Source organism: Symphalangus syndactylus, chromosome 3, assembly GCF_028878055.3.
Source record: "Symphalangus syndactylus isolate Jambi chromosome 3, NHGRI_mSymSyn1-v2.1_pri, whole genome shotgun sequence".
In the NCBI taxonomy this organism is placed as follows: Eukaryota; Metazoa; Chordata; class Mammalia; order Primates; family Hylobatidae; genus Symphalangus; species Symphalangus syndactylus.
This window is the reverse complement of record NC_072425.2, coordinates 71,868,578-71,889,159: the sequence shown is the minus strand read 5'-3', so window position 1 is coordinate 71,889,159 and position 20,582 is coordinate 71,868,578.

Here is a 20,582-nt window from a genome sequence, read left to right as displayed (position 1 = left end):
ATGCCCATTTGTTTTCATCTCTTAACACATTCCACATATTATAGCAAGAGAGATCTTTCTCAAATGCAAATCAGACCTTGTTGCATCCCAATCCCAACCTCTTCAGTTGCCCTTCCCTTTGTCCTCATGGTCAAGTTCAAGCTCTCTAGTGTGGAGACAGATGTTCCTTTATAATTTTTCTGCTTATGTCTCCTGCCTCAGGCCTCACAATTCTCCACCTCACAGATGATGTCTCAGCCATGATGAGTTCCTCTCAAATCCTTTAGGTTTCAGAGATGTCATTTCCCCTGGGAACATTTTCTTGACTCCTCGTTCCAAGCATATGTCCGTATTTATGTTCCCATAGCACCTGATCATTGGATCATGGTAGGGTTTATCACAGTCTTGTGTTTGTCTGCTTACTTGTCTGTATTCTTCACTTCTCAAATATAGTCTTCTTTGTTCATCATTGTAACTCATTTCCCCAGAATGGTCTCAGATATTTACATCCATCTTCCCCCTCTGTGAAGGGAATAAAGGGATATATAACACTGTATTAGTCCATTCTCATGCCACTATGAAGAAATATCCAAGACTGGGTAATTTATAAAGAAAAGAGGTTTAAATGATTACAGTTCCACATGGTTTGGGAGAGCTCAGGAAACTTACAATTACGACAGAGGCACTTCTTCACGGGGCGGCGGGAGAGAGAATGAGTGCAAGCAGGGGAAATGCCAGATGCTTCTAAAACTATCAGATCTTGTGAGACTCACTATCACAAGAACAGCATGGGGGAAACCGCCCCCCATGATCCGATTGCCTCTACCTGGTTCCACCCTAGACATATGGTGATTGTGGGAATTAAAATCCAAGGCGAAATTTTGGTGGGGATACAGAGCCAAACCATATTAAGCACCATCCTCAAAATAGCCTTCCAGCTGAAGACAGCTAAGGCACTCATGCAGTCTTATTTTGTCTCATACAAATAATTTTACCTTTGAATTATTGTTCATTAATCTAGATTTTATCCTGAGGCCCTAAAAATTGTTTATCATCTTCTGGGAGATCTTAGTCCTAGATGGTGTTTTATTCCACAGGTTAAATTTACACTTGGGCCAAATCTCCATCCTTGTGGCCTGTGAGCACTGAATTTGGGACTGAAGGCCTGGGACTAACTGGAAGTGTGGAAAAGGAGGAGGGTGTAGCGCTGCCCCCAATGATTTTTTTTTTTTTTTTTTTAGGATTTCTGGTGGAAAAGGAGAGACACTCAGGAATCCCCAGATAAACATGGTTTTGTAGTCAGATCCTTTCCCCAAATTTACTGCTTCTTTCTCCACCACTTCTCAACCCCCCAAACTGAACTTCCCTCTTCAACACACTCCCTTGTGCCCTATAGACAGTCACAAGCTTGACCTATGGAGAGCATGTATTTCTTGAGGCAACAAAGGTAGGAAACCCTATTCTAAAATGTTTCTTACACTTTTGGCTCTGTCTAAATTCTCCATTTTTCAATTAAAATGGAAACTAGATTAGAATTCTATTCTAGTTATGGATATAATCAGAACACAATAAAGCAGAAAGATTGCTTCAGGCTCTTCTGTTAACGTTCCATTTATTCAACAACTCTTTATGGGGACTTGCTATGAGGAGGCACCAGGCTAGGCACCGCAGCTACAAAGGTGAAGAGAACATAGGCTCTTCTTCAAAGAAACTTACACTGTAAGCTTCATAGTTATGAAATCATGATTGCTTACCTAAAATGTTCTTGACCTACATTCTTAGATATTTTGAGTCTTGAGAAATTTGTTTATTTTTTTCATGATTATACAATGTTGATTAGCTCAGTGGAATCCAAGATGTTTGGCTAGCCTTCTGATCCAAGATAGTGGACCAAACATTTGTATTTACTCATTGTGCCTCTCCATACTTCTCTGAAATAAAAGTGTAGATCTTCAAAATTAAACATATCTATAAAGCAAAGGGAACAGAAGGGGACATTATCAGCAGATTAGACATTCCAAAAATTTTTTAGAAAATAAAAGGTAAATTGAATGGTAAGATATGGAATTATTAGATGTGTTTGGAAAACCAACAGCATGAACAAGATAATCCAAGAAAAACAAGTTGTCCCTTGGAGAAAATGGGAGGAATTTGAGAAATACAGAAGTGAACTGAACAATAAATACAGTCATCCCTTGGTATCTGTTGGGGACTGATTCCAGGACCTCCCTCAGATACCAAAATTTGGATGCCCAAGTCTCTGATATAAAATGGTATAGTATTTGCATACAACCTATGCACATCCTACTGTACACTTTAAATCATCTTTAGATTACTTATAATACCTAATACAATGTAAATGCTTTGTAAATACTTGTTATATTGTATTGTTTAGGGAATAATGAGAGGAAAAAAAGTCTGTTCATGTTCAGTACAGATGCAACTTTTTTTTTTCCCAGAATATTTTTAACCTATGGTTGGTTGGAATCCACAAATGTAGAACCCGGCTACAGAGAGCTGACCGTAATTAAAACCAACAGCTTCTATTTGGTATACTGAAAGAGAATTGGGAAATCATTAAATCCATAAAATAAGAACAGGATGGAGTGAAAAAAGCTGGACTCTGTGACGAAATGGACATATATATGGATAAGAACCAGGAAAGTTTTCATAAAGGAAGTGCCAAACTGAGCTAGTTGGTCAAATGAACTATTCTCCAGGTGGATGGGGCAGGGCATTTTAGGCAGAGGAAGCAACAAACAAAGCACGGAGTGAAGCCCAGGAAACTACAGGTAGCTGCAGGGAGATGACGGGGCTACAGTGTGCATGGAGAGAGGCCAACATGGTGAGGTAGGCAGGAGGAGCTCCCGAAGGGCTCCAGCCTGGGAAGCCAGGCTAAAGAGGTGGCACTCTATCTTGTCAGTAATAAGAAACATTGACATTTTGTAGAGGTGATGAATTGAGAAAGGGATTTATGTGGTCAATTGTGGTTCTGGCTGATCACCCTGAGTGCTGTCTGCTAGAAGGATTCCAAGGGTTAAGTCCTGAGGCGTGAAGAAGAACCGATCTGTAAGACAGCTTAACTAAGGTGGTAGCATTGGGATAAGGATGTGTGTGTGGGGGGGATACAAAGTTATTAAGATGGTAGAATTGATGACAACATTTATCTTGACAGAGAATACAGGATGAGGAGCAGATTTCAGAGGAATATAATGAGCCCTTTTTTAGATCTTTGTGAATGTTCAGAAATGGCAGTTGGCGTTGCATAATTGCAAAATTGGGGCTTAGTTAGTTATTGGCTTCTGAGAACATAACTACAGTTTTTTTTTTTTTTCCCTCTGTCCCACTCTTTGAAAGGGGGTGGGGCTCAAAGAGTGGTGTGTGTGCGTGTGTGTGTGTGTGTGTGTGTGTGTGATAAATACTTATATGCAAATTTCTTTAGATTTTTCTTTATCTCCTTCACTCCTTTTCAACATTTTGGCTGGTTGTTCTGATATTACCAAGGTAATCCACAATTATGGCAAATATTCAAACAAAACAAATTGTAGAAAGTCCAGAAAGAAACCTCTGAAATACCTTTTCCAGAGACCACCATCATGAACAGTTTGGTCTACAGAATTATAAATCCTTTAAAGTATATAGTATATTCTTTTATGTGGCCACTCATTATATTTTGTGGGATCTTAGTATTATTGCTTTTAAATTCATTTCTTACATATTAAATTTGAAACACTTCAAATATGCAGAAAAGTAGAGAAAATAACATTAACACCATATACTTACCATGTAGATTTAAGAAAAATCCACACTTTGCCAAATTTCCTTTTTTTTTCTTTTTTTTTTGAGACAGAGTCTTGCTCTGTCACCCAGGCTGGAGTGCAGTGGTGCGATCTTGGCTCTCGGCTTACTGCAACCTCTGCCTCTTGGGTTCAAGCAATTCTCCTGCCTCAGCCTCCTGACTGTGTAGCTGGGATTACAGGTACTCACCACCATGCTCGGCTAATTTTTGTATTTTTAGTAGAGACGGGGTTTGCCATGTTGGCCAGGCTGGTCTCTAACTCCTGACTTCAAATGATCCACCTGCCTCGGCCTCCCAAAGTGCTGGTGTTACAGGCATGAGCCACCATACCTGACCAAATCTGCATTTTTGTAAATAATTTTTCAGATATAGAAAACTACCCAATTATGGCCGGGCACAGTGGCTCATGGCTATAATCCCAGCACATTGGGAAGCCAAGGCAGGCAGATCATTTGAGGTCAGGAGTTCGAGACCAGCCTGGCCAACATAGTGAAATTCTGCCTCTACAAAAAATATAAAAATTAGCTGGGCATGGTGGCAGGTGCCTGTAGTCCCAGCTGCTTGGGAGGCTGAGGGAAGAAAATCACTTGAACCTGGGAGGCGGTGGTTGCAGTGAGCTGAGATGGCGCCATTGCACTCCAGACTGGGTGACAGAACAAGACTCTGTCTCAAAAAAAATAAAAGAAAAGTAAGAAAACTACCTGATTACTATTACTTCTCTCTCTCTTTCTGTCTCTCTCTCTGTATTCTAAAAGTTTGCAGTATCCCGAAGCTGGTGTGAATCAACCTCATGCATTTTTTTTTTTTTTTTTGAGGTGGAGTCTTGCTCTGTCGCCCAGGCTGGAGTGCAATGGTGCAATCTTGGCTCACTGCACCTCCACCTCCTGGGTTCAAGCGATTCTCCTGCCTCAGCATCCCGAGTAGCTGTGATTACAGGCATACACCGCCATGCCCAGCTAATTTTTTGTATTTTCAGTAAAGATGGGGTTTCACCATGTTGGCCAGGCTGGTCTACAAATGTATCCATCCATAAGCAATACAGTATATAGTAATATTTTTATTATTCTATTATTTCTATTAAATGTTTATATTCATAGTATCATACTGTACACATCCTTTTGCAATTTGCTTTCTTTAGAAGCAACAATATATTTTTGAGATTTGTCGTGTTGCTTTATGTAGATTGCTTACTTTTTTTTTTGATGGAGTTTCCCTCTTGTTGCCTAGGCTGGAGTGCAATGGCGTAATCTTGGCTCACCGCAACCTCTGCCTCCTGGGTTCAAGCGATTCTCCTGCCTCAGCCTCTCAAGTAGCTGGGATTACAGGCATGCACTACCACACTCGGCTAATTTTGTATTTTTAATAGAGATGGGCTTTCTCCATGTTGGTCAGGCTGGTCTCGAACTCCTAACCTCAAGTGATCCGCCCGCCTAGGCCTCCCAAAGTGCTGGGATTACAGATATGAGCCACTGTGCCTGGCCAATTGTTTACTTTTTAATTTATTTTATGATACACAATTTGTCTTTTTATCTCACTTTATTTTTTTATTTTTATTTTTTTTAAACCAGGATCTCACTCTGTCACCCAGGCTGGAGTGCAGTGGCGTGATCTCGGCTCACTGCATCCCCTGCCTGCCTCCCAGGTGCAAGCGATTCTCCTGCCTTGGCCTCCCGAGTAGCTGGGACTATAGGGTGCACCACCACATCTGGTTAATTTTTGTATTTTAGTAGAGACGGTATTTTGTCATGTTGGCCAGGCTGGTCTTGAACTGCTGGCTTCGAGCAATTTGCCCGCCTCGGCCTCCCAAACTCACTTTATTTTTAGATATTGTTAACCGTACTATGGACAGTATCCTTGAACATCTCTCTTTGTATAAATGTGAAAGACATTCATAGACATGGGACTAAAGGAGGTGCCCATAGTCAACCATGCTAGGCATTGATAAATGGCTTCCTAAAGGGATAATACCTGTGTACATTGCCACTAGCAATTTGTGCACTTTCTTGATTCCTTTCACTCTTGTCAAAACTTACTCTTTTTTAAATTTAAAATTATTGGCCACGCATGGTGGTTCATGCCTGTAATCTCCCAGCACTTTGGGAGGCTGAGGTAGGTGGATCACCTGAGGTCAGGAGTTTGAGACCAGCCTGGCCATACATGGTGAAACCCTGTCTCTACTAAAGTAGAAAAATTAGCTGGACATGGTGGTGGGTGCTTGTAATACCACATACTCGGGAGGCTGAGGCAGGAGAATCATTTGAACCTGGGGGGTGGAGGCTGCAGTGAGTCAAGGTCGCACCATTGCACTCCAACACAGGGGACAGAGCGAGACTCTGTCTCAAAAATAAAATAAAATAAAATAAAATAAAATAAAATAAAATAAAATAAAATAACATAAAATAATTGTCAATATTGTTGGTTATGAAATGCTATCTCATTATTGTTTAAAGAGGCATTTCCCTTGATAACTAGTGAGGATGAATTTTGTTTTCCAGATATGCATGAGCCATTGGTTTTTTTCTGTTATGCATTTTCTATTCACATACTTTGACCACATGATATGTGCCTGGTCATAACCCATCAAACTCTTCTTTCTCTCAGACACTTCACTTTATGGAAATCTTTTTCATATTTATCCCTCAAACCCAGAATTTTGAGTGTCATACCTGTTCTAACATAAATTTGAGGAAAACGAAGCCTAATTCAGAATAAAGAACTACATAAGCAGATGGACAGTGTGTTCTCCTCTAAATAGGGGTGCTAGGATAAGAGGCAGTAGGATGAATGCACAGCCTCAAAATCCACCACCCACTAAAGACCTCACAGTACATGATGACATTAGCATGCTGTGCCAGCATTTCTACCTACCATGATGACCTGGAATGAAGGACAAAAGGGGCAATTGTTAAGTCCTGTGCGTAAACTTTGGAAGAGAACATACCTTGCTTTAAACCATTAAGGAGGCAGGCAATAGATTCCTGTACAGGGTGGCTTAGCCAAAAGCGGCTGGTCTTGTTCTCATTTATATGGTTTATAATGATTCTAAATCATTCTCGGAGAAAAACTGACTCATTTCATCTCCCTTTAATTAGGATTTCTGTTTCTGCAATATTTTAGTGGTATTTATGTCAAATGTTTTCTTTTGAGAACTTCTCCCTTTTTCTGTCTTTTTTCGTTTTTTTTAAACTTTTATTTTAGGTTCGGGGGTACATGTGAAAATTGGTTACATAGGTAAACTCATGTCAAGAGGGTTTGTTGTACAGATGATTCATCACCCAGGGATTAAGCTCAGTACTCAATAGTCATCTTTTCTGCTCCTCTCCCTCCTCCTACATTCCACCCTCAAGTAGACCCCAGAGTCTGTTGTTTTCTTCTTTGTGTTCATAAGTTCTCATCATTTAGCTCCCACTTATATGTGAGAACACGCAGTATTTGATTTTCTGCTCCTGCGTTAGTTTGCTGATGATAATAGCCTCCAGCTCCATCCATGTTCCTGCAAAAGCCATGATCTTGTTCCTTTTAATTTACTTTTTGCTATTCTGATTAGAGAGTGGCCATGCTCCATGCTCCATATGGATATTCTTTGGAAACAAAGCATTTTTGAAATGGTAGGATTAGGGCTAGTGAAAGAGAACAGAAAGAACTGTGAACAGGGTCTCCTCCAGTACAGATGGTTAAAGAACACAAATAGGGAAGTGTGATGAGTGACCTCCATTTAATTGGGTGCCCAAGCTCTTGGCTGCTCCAGCATGGGTTGCCATCCTGACTGATCCCTTGGCTCAGAAACAGATATGGCGCTATCAGGAACGCAAAGCTAATATCTGAATATTGCAGCAGAGACTGCTCCCATTGCAGAAAGCAACCCAGATTAAAGTTGATGATTCAGTTTCAATAAATGCTTCCTTTTTTATAAAAGGCATTTAACATCACTCTTTCCCCTGGTAATATGGAATTAGCTTTTGGGATCAACTGGAAAATGTATCTATTCAGAGGGCGATTGTAAAAGGCTACCTGCTAACCACAGGAAGCTGGGCAGATAAAGAATGCCAGGTTAATTTAAGGTCGATAATTGTTACTTTCTTGTCACTTTTTACATGCATCCTTGCTCTGCAGTGGGGATCATAAGAAGTAAGATGCATGCAAGGTGAATCTCTAGAAGTCAGCTTCTCCGAGAAGTATTCTCTGACCACAGATTCCTACTAGTCCCCACATATGCTGCTGATCTCCCCATCTTCACCCCCATTGTTGAAATTGCTCCCTCATTGTAACTGTTCACTCATCTGTCTCCACCATAAAGCTTAGGCTCCTAGAAAGTCAGGACGAGAGCTAGTACAGTGCCCCATGTTCTTATGGAATGATTTTAGTGCCTTGAGTTTGGTGTGGTGACCAGAGCTGGTGGCCAACTGTCGTGAGGCCCCTGTCCTTCTTTTTGTCATGCTTTCCCTCCCAGCCCCTCCTTGACTGCTCTTTCACCTCCATCTTTCTACTTCTATAGAGACAAATAATAAGATGCTTGTACAAAGGGTGTACTTGTATTATCCCATTTGTATTGATATTCCACAACAGCAGATTAGGTTTTTTTGTTTGTTTTTTTGATGGAGTCTTGCTCTGTCACCCAGGCTGGAGTGCAATGGCATGATCTCGGCTCACTGCAACCTCTGCCTCCCGGGTTCAAGTGATTCTCCTGCCTCAGCCTCCCGAGTAGCTGGGACTACAGGCGCCCTCCACCAAGCCTGGCTAATTTTTGTGTTTTTAGTAGAGACGGGGTTTCACCATATTGGCCAGGCTGGTCTTGAACTCCTGACCTCAGGTAATCTGCCCGCCTCGGCCTCCCAAAGTGCTGGGATTACAGGTGTGAGCCACTGTGCCTGGCCTGATAAGGTTTAAAGATTAAATACCATGTGGTTAAATTTGCAAATCTCTCGAACAGGAAAATCAGGAACAATGACAACGTTTGGAGCTTCCCAGAAGGTAACAACTATGGGGGTTTTTGTGGGCATCTGAGAGAAGCACATGCACAGACGGTTTGCCTTTCATTGGTCCATTCTTGCCCAGAAGGCGACACTAACTGAAACAAAGAAGCCTCATATGAGAAGGACATGAGGTCCCAGCAGCTTTTGAGGTGGCCCTGGGTCCTTGATCTGGTCTCTCTCTGGCTCATTTTGTATTGCTCATCTTGTTACTTCACAATCCAGGGCTTGTGACATTTTTCTTCTCTGGAGTGGAAATGACAGAGCTGCAGAACACGAGTTTCTGATTGGTCCCTATGAGTCAGGAAAAGAGGGCCGATTGAAACGGGGCTCACACACACACACACACACACACACACAAAACTGGGCTCACATGTGTTTTCCCATCAGCTAAACAAGTTTTCAGAAGTACAGAAAGAACTCGTTGTGGAAGGGGACCCAGGACAATGACAATGTTTTTGATGGTAATGTCTGCAGAAGTAAGGCAGGTTTCCTCCGTGACTGAAAAGATGGCACCATTTGAGGAGATGGCATACTCGTGGCGGGAATCTTCATTAAGATGTCAAACTAAGCTGTAGGAAATCAACTCTAGAAAACAGCTCTAATGCAAGAAAACATATATCCAGTTTTATAGAGCAAGAGCTATGATCATGGTGACATTTAACAACTGCATTAATTGGCCAAGAGGGTAAAAATATACTTGACCTCTTAGAGCACCATAAATAGCTTGGATACTCTCAGCTTGTGGGCCAACTGTGTCATGGTCTTTTCTCTTTTCTAGCCCCTCCTCTTTCTCCCTTCCTTCTTGTCTCTCTCCTCCTCTCTCTTTCCTCCCCTTTCTCCTTTCTGACCCTCTTTTCTCTTCTCTATCTTCTCAAACCTTCCCTTCCTCCTCTCCTTTAGGTGCTCAGCACTTTGATTCGATAAACATTTACGGAGCTCCTTCTTGTGCCAACGACTGTACACAGAGCTGGGATGTCAAGATGAATCAGTTATATTTCCTGCCCAGTGCCAAGGGATGGCTTGATGGGTTTTGACCAGCCCCTCCCTGGACTCCCAATTTCTTTTTTTTTTTTTTAGACAGAGTATTGCTCTGTTGCCAGGCTGGAGTGCAGTGGCACGATCTCGGCTCACTGCAATCTCAGTCTCCCTCCCGACTTCAAGCGATTCTCCTGCTCAGCCTCTCGAGTAGCTGGGATTGCAGGCATGCACCACGACACCCAGCTAATTTTTTTGTATTTTTAGTAGAGACAGGGTTTCACCATGTTGGCCAGGATGGTCTTGATCTCCTGACCTTGTGATCCACCCGCCTCGGCTTCCCAAAGTGCTGGGATTACAGGCGTGAGCCACTGTGCCCGGCACCCTGGACTCCCAATTTCTACCTCCTGGAACGTGCTTTACTGACCAGCCTTGGTGTTATTCTGCAATATGGCCAACTGGGATTTTTTTCAGTCTTATAGAAATTATTCTCGGAAATGTTTGCTATTTTTTTAAATGAAGCTACAGCATACAATTTAAGGATAAATAATGTACTTACTCTGCAACTATTGTTTCAAGTCAAATCCCCTGATTACTCTTCCAAAAGTTCTTTTCTTAATAAAATCTCTGACCCTTTCCTCTTCCTGTTAGAACTTCTGGAGCTACCATTGTTCCTGCTCTTGGGCTGCACATAACCTAGGGGAGTCACAGTGAGATTACTTGCTTTAAAATTCTTTAATCACTCTGCGAGTTGTTAGGAAAAGCTGACATATCTGATTTGGAAATTCCCACTCCAGTGGACGGTTGTGCCTTAGCACACAGGGACGGGTGAAGGAAGCAAAGGAACAAGAAGCCAAAAACTCTCAGGGCGCTTACTATGATTGTGTAAAAGAGAGACTCATCAATTAACACAGGTACTGGCAAGCACCCCTCATAATGCCTCCATTTCTCGACAGATCAAAAACAGTGTGCCTTGTCAATAAATACTGAGTTTCTGTAGCAGCCATATTGAGATCAGCTAACCTTGCGGGATTCTTCCTTGCTGAAGCTTTTGGCAAAGCATATTTAGCTTCATGCCAGGGATTAGATTAACTCTTGCAAAACTGGTTCACCAGGAACAATGACTCAGTGTTTTTTTTTTTAGTATCCGGCATATTGTGTGGAGCAGCTATAAATATATTTACAAGCTGGAGTTTTAATGGAGGGGAGTATTAGCTTGCTGAAAAACAAGCCAACTGAGTTATGGGTCTTCACGCAGCCAGCATACTGTGTTTTGGGCTTTGCCTGTTGTAATTTTAAAAAATTAATTAGTTTATTCTTTATTTATATTTATTTTATTTTCAGATGGGATCTTACTCTATCGCCCAGGCTGGAGTGCAGTGGTGCGATCTTGGCTCTCTGCAACCTCTGTCTCCTAGGTTCAAGTGATTCTCCTGTTTCAGCCTGCTGAGTAGCTGGGATTTCAGGTATGCCTCACCATGCCTGGCTAATTTTTGTATTTTTAGTAGAGACAGGGTTTCACCTTGTTGGCCAGGCTGGACTTGAACTTCTGACCTCAAGTGATCCACCTAAGGGCGCTGGGATTACAGGCATGAGCCACCGCACCCGGCCTGTTGATTGTAATTTTATTTTCCTCCTCAAGGACTTTGAGCATATTATCTTCTCTTTAATGACTTGTCTCCACCCTCCTGTGTGTGTGTGTGTATTTTCTTTTTTTTTTTTTTTTTTTTTTTTTGAGACGGAGTCTCGCTCTTTCACCCAAGCTGGAGTGCAGTGGCGCGATCTCGGCTCACTGCAGGCTCCGCCCCCCGGGGTTCACGCCATTCTCCTGCCTCAGCCTCCCTTGTAGCTGGGACTACAGGCGCCTGCCACCTCGCCCGGCTAATTTTTTGTATTTTTAGTAGAGACAGGGTTTCACCGTGTTAGCCAGGATGGTCTCGATCTCCTGACCTCGTGATCCGCCCGCCTCGGCCTCCCAAAGTGCTGGGATTACAGGCGTGAGCCACCGCGCCCGGCGTGTGTGTGTATTTTCTGACCTCCCTCCGGGGGCAGAGAGTCTCAATCAGGTATGTCCATGTTATTAACATACTGTCTGCTTATTAACTAACTGCACCAATGATGAAAGCCAACTGACAAACAAGTGATGCTCTTATCCCTCCTTCGCAAGCAATGAATCTGAAAGCCAAGAGAAGTTTTCTTTTCAACAGGAAGTGTTTTGGAGTCCGAACAACTCTGCCTTTAGACAGTGCAGCTTTTAGTTCCAGATCTTGGCAATGGGGCAGGCAGAGGGAGCGGAAACTACAGACTGCCGTAGGGCTGTGTTTTCTATGGAGTGTGCGTGCTCCGACAAGCTAGTGACGGGAAGGAGGTTACAAAGCATTTACTGAAATAAGGATTTCTAATACAGGAACTTTTTAAAAGTATTAAGTATGCTAATGTGCCTAGGGCATAGTCAACAAAGAGTTATAATACATGTCATTTTTCATATTTATCAAGGAAACCATGTCACCTGCAGTCTTTCTCTATGTCTGGCATTCTGAGAAACACACTGTAGTGGTGCCTGAGGGTCTGGGGAAAGAAGAATAGAATGAATGGGGCATCTCAGAATCTTAAACTCCCCCAGTTGTAGTTCCTTTCGATGTTGGTGGATGGATGAATTTCCAGTTTCTACTATTGTGGTTGGATTGGGGAGAGTAGCTCAAATTGGGAATTGCTTTTTGAGGATCCAGGGCTTCTGGAATTCTCCCAGTTTCTTTTTACTTCTTTATGCTATCTTGTCTACTTTGAAAAATCAGTAGCATCCATTTGATTGCAGAGCTGAATCTTTCTATACAGTGAGGAGTTGTAATCACATTACTTATAACCTGCTCATTTAACTTTTTAAAGGTGCAAGTCATTGTAACCTAAGTACTTACTCACACTGATCCTTAATACACTCCCCTTTCTTATCTGCAAGCTTCTTTCTCTGGTTTCTCCTAACTCTGTTACTGCTCATGAGTTTAAAACTTTGTCTTCTCAGTTCCCGGCTTCCCCTGTTTGGTCTCTGCTCTCCAGGACTCTGCCTTGGAAATCTGACTCACACTTCTATATGTTCCTGGGGCTCAACTTTGCCTGGCGCCAGAATCACCCAGGCTCCAAGCAAGCCTTGTAGACTCCACTCAGTCCTTTGACTCAAGGAAATCTCCACTTCTAAATGGCGCTCCGGTTGATTCTGATGCCAGTCCAGGGTTGAGAACCACCACTTTAGCTTCTAGACACACAGCCCCCTCTCCTTTTTCCTGGAGCCCCTCCTGGGTCATGACTCTATTTTCCCTATTTCTGTACTCAGAAGGGATAAAAATGGAAGTGTATGTGAAGTTGCTACTATGTCCCAGGTGCTTTAAATACGTTATTTTATTCAACCTTCACAACAGTCTTATGCAGTCTCTATTTTTATTTTAAGAATGAGGAAAACAATGGCTGGGCGGAGTGGCTCATGTTTGTAATCCCAGCACTTTGGGAGTCCAAGGTGGGTAGATCACTTGAGCCCAGGAGTTCAAGACCAGCCTGGGCAACATGGCATAACCCTGTCTCTACCAACAATACAAAAATTAGCCAGTCTCATAACCCGGTCTATAAATAAATAGATAAAAATTAAAAAATAAAATAATTTAAAAAGAAAAGAATGAAGAAAACAAGATTCAGAGAGCCTTGGTCATCTTTCCAAAGGTGCACAATTAAGAAATGGCTGAGCAGGGGTTCTGACTCAGATCTGTCAGCATCTGCAGCTTTGCTACTTAAAAGAGTGTGGTCCCTGGACTAGCAGAATCAGTGTCACCTGGGATCTTGGTAGTAACACAAATACTTGGGTGCCATCTCAGACCTACTGAATCAGTTTCTTTGGGGGTAGGGTCCAGGAATATGTATCTTATCAAGGCCTCTAAATGTTTCTGTAAGTTTAAGAAGCATGGGGAACTATGTCTTTCCCTACTATATGGTCTTGTCTCTTTCCTTGTTTCTTTACTCCAAAGGATTGCCTTATTTCTTTCCCAGAAACCTCACTATCAGCTCACTGTGCAGCCTTACTCATATCTTCCTCAACCAGCAGTTTTATTACACACACCCTTCTCATTTCCTCACATTGCTCATGGTATCTGACTGAGCATAGGAATCCAACCTGGCTTTCGGTTTTGCACTGTCTTGCCTCAGTCTCTTAATTTCTTCCTATGCACATTTTAAGATATTGAAGACACTGACTTCCAAACCTCTTCTCTAAATCTGACAGTGAAGCAGGGTGTGTGTGTGTGCATGCGTGCCAGTGCACAACACCACACACACAAGCACATATACAGAGTTAAGTTTGGTCACATTTGCTTCATTAGTTGATATATACCACAACTGAGAAAACCTTACTGGCATTCTACTCCAAGCTTGAATTCCCAGACGAAAAACAAACAAGCAAACAAACAACTCCTCCTTACACAAAAATATCTAGTGGCCTTGGAAAATCCATTTAACATTAAACTGTGTCTCTTCAAAGTGAAGCAGGGTGGGCAGATTTTTGAACATGAATGTACTCATAACACAACACCTCTTCAAACTAGAATGTCATTCAGGGTTAAATGACGTCCAAGTCAAACCAGAGATGCTCACATGATGCTCCATCCTCAGTCAGAGGTTTCAGGGTGGCAAACAACTTTTGCTCACTCTCCTCTGCCTCTCTCTATATTTGCAGAAAGTCCAGCTTTCACTGCAAAAGTTCGATAACTCTGTAAAACAGTCTGATCCTAACTTCAAAAGAATGTTTATGCTATTTGGAATACATAAAAAGTGAATTTATTCCAATACTTTAGCCCCATAGATAATGCATAATGATTGGTGAAAGATTAGCATTTTGGAGTTCAAAGTACTTAAAGCTTTCTTGGATGGATAATGCATCACCCTTAACTAGCATAAGGGGAAATAGAAGGTTGACAAGGAAAACTTAGTTTAGGGTTCTTTATTTTTCTCTAGTTATGTTTACCTTCCCAGGTTGTTTTATTGATGCCACCTTTCACAAGGATATTTCATGAATAAATATCAGGTTGTATCTCTGGCCATCTGTGATGATCAAGTTTTTATTTTTAATGAGTTGCTCATGGGATTATATCCTAACTGGAATTGCAGTTAGTATATTGAGATGCATTGACTCCATTTCTGTCTTTCATTCTTCTTTCTCAATGTATTCTCACTGGATTAGCACTCCTAGCCCTGAGGACTCTTGGGCCAGTTTTATTACTAAAAGAAGAATTACAGTTTCACTATACAGTGACTTTGCAAGAAGTGTCAGCACAGCTCAATTTCAAATTCTGCTCAAATTTCCAATATGTTCTTGGTATATTTTGCTCAGCAGTTTATTGCCTTCTCATCTCCACTGTTTTTCCTGAGTAACAGCTCAGAAATCTATAAATAAAACTTAATAATGGGGAGTGACTCAAAAGTCTGGTTATTTTTATTAGTGAACTATTTTAGGGGTGAACACTTCACATTTTACATTCTCATGCTCCACAATGCTGAAAATAGTCTGAATTTTTTTTGTGTGTTAGGTTGAAGAGAATATTTTTGAGACGACTAGCAGAAAACAGAATCAGTAAAACAGTGCTATCAGTTTTCATGTTGAATAACTTTACAGGAAATGATAGCATCTTTTTTTCTTTTTGAGACTGAGTTTCGCTGTCGTTGCTCAGGATGGAGTGCAGTGGCGCAATCTCGGCTCACCGCAACCTCCGCCTCCTGGATTCAAGCGATTCTTCTGCCTCAGCCTCCCGAGTAGCTGGGATTACAGGGATGCGCCACCATGCCTGGCTAATTTTGTATTTTTAGTGGAGACAGGGTTTCTCCATGTTGTCAGGCTGGTCTCTAATTCCCAACCTCAGGTGATCCACCCGCCTCGGTCTCCCAAAGTGCTGGGATTACAGGCATGAGCCACTGTGCTCAGCCGATAGCATCTTAACAATAAACATGCAAAGATTTGTAAATGTTGGCAAACAGCAAGAAAAACACATTTAGAAAACTGTGCTATGCTTTAGTGTCCTGTCTGTACGATAATTTACTTAGCTCCCCACCTTCCCCCCAACCCACCAGAATGTTTAAACTGAAATTTAAAGCACAGTTGATCTTGGCTTGGGTAGGCAGCCTGCATATTAACTGAGGATTTAGTTAGTATCCAGGGGCAGATCTACTTCTCAAAGTGAGATTCACATAGCCCCCTTGGAAGCTTTCAAATAGATTGACTAGCCTTTTAAAATTCCTCTTCTCCCCTTTCTTATTGGCCCCGCCTTCTCTAGCTGTATGCTAACTTGCTGCATAGAATCCTGAATTTCTGGATTTCTACATTTCTAGCTCAATGAATGGGATAAATCAAAACTTAATAACATCCTTAATTTTGAAAAGCTTCAGTGCTTCATGTAAGACTTTTTGAGAAAAGATCATTTTCGTTTATTTCTGTTTTATTTCTAGTTTAATGATTAAATGTAAGCTGTTCAATACCTTTTTCAATATCCCACTTGTTAAACCCACACTAAACCTCAGAAATATTGAGTCAATGATCTAAATTTCCATTCAAAATTTCCACAAAGCAGAAGCATAAATGTTTTCATTGTCATTACAAATAAACAGACAAGGCCGGGCGCAGTGGTTCATGCCTGTAATCCCAGCAGTTTGGGAAGCTGAGGTAGGCGGATCACTTGAGGTCAGGAGTTTGAGACCAGCCTGGCCAACATGGTGAAACACTGTCTCTACTAAAAATACAAAAAAATTAGCTGGATTGGTGGTGTGCGCCTGTGATCCCAGCTACTCAGGAGGCTGAGGTAGGAGAATCACTTGAACCTGGGAGGCAGAGGTTGCAATGAGCTAAGATTGTGCCACTGCACTCCAGCCTGGGTGACAGAGTGAGACTTCATCTCAAAAAAACAAAAACAAAAACAACCCCTTCCCCTCCACGAAAAAGACCCCAAATAAACAGACAAACAAAAGCAATGAAAACAGGAAAATAATTTCGACCCTACTTCTGGGATGTTATGTTATGCTTTGCATGGGTTCTATTTATTAGACATGTTCTCATCTTTATTATTTAAGAGCAGATAAAATAACCTCACTACATTAATCTCTTTTGTTCTGCCTCTTTCCATATGATTCTTCACTAGCAGTTCCCAAAACAAAAAAATTGTGCACCAAAATCCCAACTGAGACTCAATTGTTTGCTGACTCAACAACTCTAATGAGAAATCTTATACAAGAGCTTTTGTTTCAAAACGAAGTGCCAGGATAATTTTGCTTCCCTCAAGCAATGGCATGTTTTCTTTTTCTGGACAGTGAGAACCATGTAATTAAACATATTTTCCTTTGTGCTTTGGCTGTCAGGAAACTCAGAGCCAAACTTGTAGCCCAAGTTTTGTGGCTATGTAAGACATTATGGCCCACATATCTGGACTCTTCCTTTCTCCTTGGTATTGATCTTCAGTCTTGGCTTTAGTTTACAAAATATGCCATTATAAAAAATAATAGTATCGTAGGCTGTCTGAAATTATTATGGAAAAAAGTAGGGTATAAATAAACAAATAAGTCAATTGTTTGAAAAACAATGCATTTGTATCAGAAATAACTTTGTGAGTGGTCTTCAGGTTCCTAGTCTATTTCATTTTGTTATATATTTCATGTGGGTTTACCATGAGACAGACAAAGATGTTCCTGGCAGGGGGTTTAATAATGTTGACAGTACTCAGTCTTTCTAGTGCCTTAGAGACTACAGAAGGGGAAAGAAATACAAAACAAACAAATAGGTATTCAATAGCAACAAAAGCAACTTGATGTAGGGGTACAGGGGAAGGAATAATTCATTCTACAGGCCTTTAAAAGATAAAGAGGTTTTTCAGAGGCAAACAATGGAGAAAAGATCATTCTAAGCTAAGGAGGCTGCATGAAGAAAGCATAATGTCGCTTTTTTTTTTTTTTTTTTTTTTTTTTTTGAGACAGGGTCTGTCTGGCTCTGTTACCCATGCTGTAGTGCAGTGATGAGATCACAGCTCACTGCAACCTCCACCTTCAGGGCTCAAGCCATCCTTCCACATCAACCTCCCAAGTAGCTGGGACTACAGCTGCATGCCACCATACCCAGCTAATTTCTTTTATTTTTTGTAGAAACAGGGTTTTGCCATGTTGCTCAGGCTGGTCTCGAACTCCTGGCTCAAGCGATCTGCCCACCTTGGCTTCCCAAGGTGTTGAGATTACAGGCATGAGCCACCGCACCCAGCATAATGTCATCAAATTGCAGTGAGAAATGGGAATGTCACTACAAACCATAAGTAATAAACAATAGATTATCATTAACATTGCTCCTAGAGAAAGACAGGTTTATTTAGAGGTGAGGCGAGTAGAATTTTTTTAAGGGAACCTCTGGGTAATTTAACACCATGATCCTTCTTGAGTGCATTACAATGTAAAAATGTAGTTCTCCTTTTTCTTTTCTTTTTTTTTTTTTTTTTTGAGACAGAGTCTCACTTTGTTGCCCAGGCTGGAGTGCAGTGACACAATCTTGGCTCGCTGCATCCTCCACCGCCTGGGTTCAAGTGATTCTCCTACGTCAGCCTCCTGAGTAGCTGGGATTACAGGCGTGCACCACCACGCCTGGCTAATTTTTGAATTTTTAGTAGAGATGAGGTTTTGCCATGTTGGCCAGGCTGGTCTTGATCTCCTGACCTCAAGTGATCTGCCCACTTCGACCTCCCAAATTGCTGGGATTACAGGCGTAAGCCACTGTGCCTGGCCATTTTTCTTGATAAAGGGGTGTCATTGGGGCTTCTCTTACTCCTGTCACTCATCATGGGTGCCATGTTTTTTTTTTTTTTTTGAGATGGAGTCTTGCTCTGTCACCCAGGCTGGAGTGCAGTGGCACAATCTTGGCTCACTGCAAGCTCCACCTCCCGGGTTCATGCCATTCTCCTGCCTCAGCCTCCCGAGTAGCTGGGACCACAGGTGCCCGCCACCACGCCTGGCTAATTTTTTGTATTTTTAGTAGAGACGGGGTTTCACCATGTTAGCCAGGATGGTCTCGATCTCCTGACCTCGTGATCTGCCTGCCTTGGCCTCCCAAAGTGCTGGGATTACAGGCGTGAGCCACCACTCCTGGCCTGGGTGCCATGTCTTAATTGACAACCACAATGAAGAGAGGAAGGAAAGAGGAAAGAAGAAGACAATACAAGAAGAAAAGGGAAGGAAAAGCCAATGACAGACATTAACTGGATTTTCCTACAAAGAGAGGTCATGAGGATCAAGAGCATATAGAAGTTTGCAAGATGAAGAGTTTCTCTGGATAAGAGAAAGATGAAGCAAGTATAATGTACGGAGACTTCTCCTGGGAGAAGTTGTCAGTGGAGAAGTTATTGGGTCATATATTGATGGTGTGCAGATAGGACCTGGTGGTGAGTTGACAAGGAGCCATTGCCATTCAGCCATCAAGCATCATGATATGTGTTGTGTAGGAATGGAGAGGTGAGTGTGGAGTGGATGGGGCATAGATGGAGAAGCAGGAGGATTCATCATGCACCCTGAGGCTTGCCAGTATTGATATCAGACTTCCTCCTACTGTGTCGCCACCCTGGACTGTTTGACTTTGGTAGCTATTTTATAACAGCAAGAAGAGCTGCTTGAGAAGAACCTGGGGGAGATTTCACAAACAGCAGCTGCGTGGAATCTCCCTGGATGTGTGCTTTTGGAAACAATTTACACAAGAGCTGATTTCAACATGCACTAATATATACACTTTAGCTGGCATTTTATATGGAAACTTTAATAAAATGGTTCTAATTAGTGTTTAATTTACATAGATTAGAGAGTTCTACAGGCCCACACAGTAGGGCTTGGAGATTTTTTGTCATTTGATGGAGATGCCAGTTTGATTCAGATAAAGAACCAATTTTAGGGAATACTGCTGAAGTTTGCCTGACACAAATGAAAGAGTTGTAGCTTGCATTTCTTTTACTCATTCTTGTCCAGTGGCTTGAACTAGCTTTCTGTCTCTTCCACAGGATTTAGGACAAGATGGATTTCTGTGTCAGCATCTAGTAGGAGAGCTTTGATTTTCTAGTTCTGTCCTATGTGGATCTGTATGTAGCTCAGACTCCCCCACAATCTAGGTCAGAGAAGCTGCTAGCCTTGGTGCAAAGTTTTCAAAAAGGCTTCTATTCAGAGAGATGAATAAGGAAAAACTCACTCCCTACGTGCAAAGGTTGCTTAATGAGAGGTGTGAGATGGAGCTCAGTTGCCACTTATCTCTGTAGTTGGGTACTGTTGTGCAGTCTGTGCACTGCCCAACCATTTGCAGTGGCCCCAAAGAGGATCATCTGGTCATCTTGTGGGCAGAGACTGTGAGTTCCTGCCACATCACTTGGTATAACATGAGAAAACTCAGAACTCTAGGCAGATCTTTGCACCTGCCCTACTTTTCCACCTGCTCTCACAATCTTCTTGAGGGTGACCAGAGTCCAAGTAACTAAGTGTAATTCAATGTGGTGAATGATATGATTGCTACACAGGGGTATCTATTAAGGCTTTCAAAATGTAAAGAGGAAGCAACTCATTCTTCCTGGTGGTGGTGGTTGCATCAATTGGTGTAGTCTATTGCCTCTCTCCCATCAACAGGGACATTTGGCAAAGTCTGGAGTGTGTCAACTGTGGGGTGGTGATATTACCGGCATCTAGTGGGTAGAGGTCAGGGATGCTGCTGAACATTTTACAATGCCCAGGACAGCCCTCCCACAACAAATTATCAGTAGTCCTGCCATTGAGAAATCTGGTTATGTAACAGATAACTTTTTTTTTTTTTTTTGACACGGATTTTC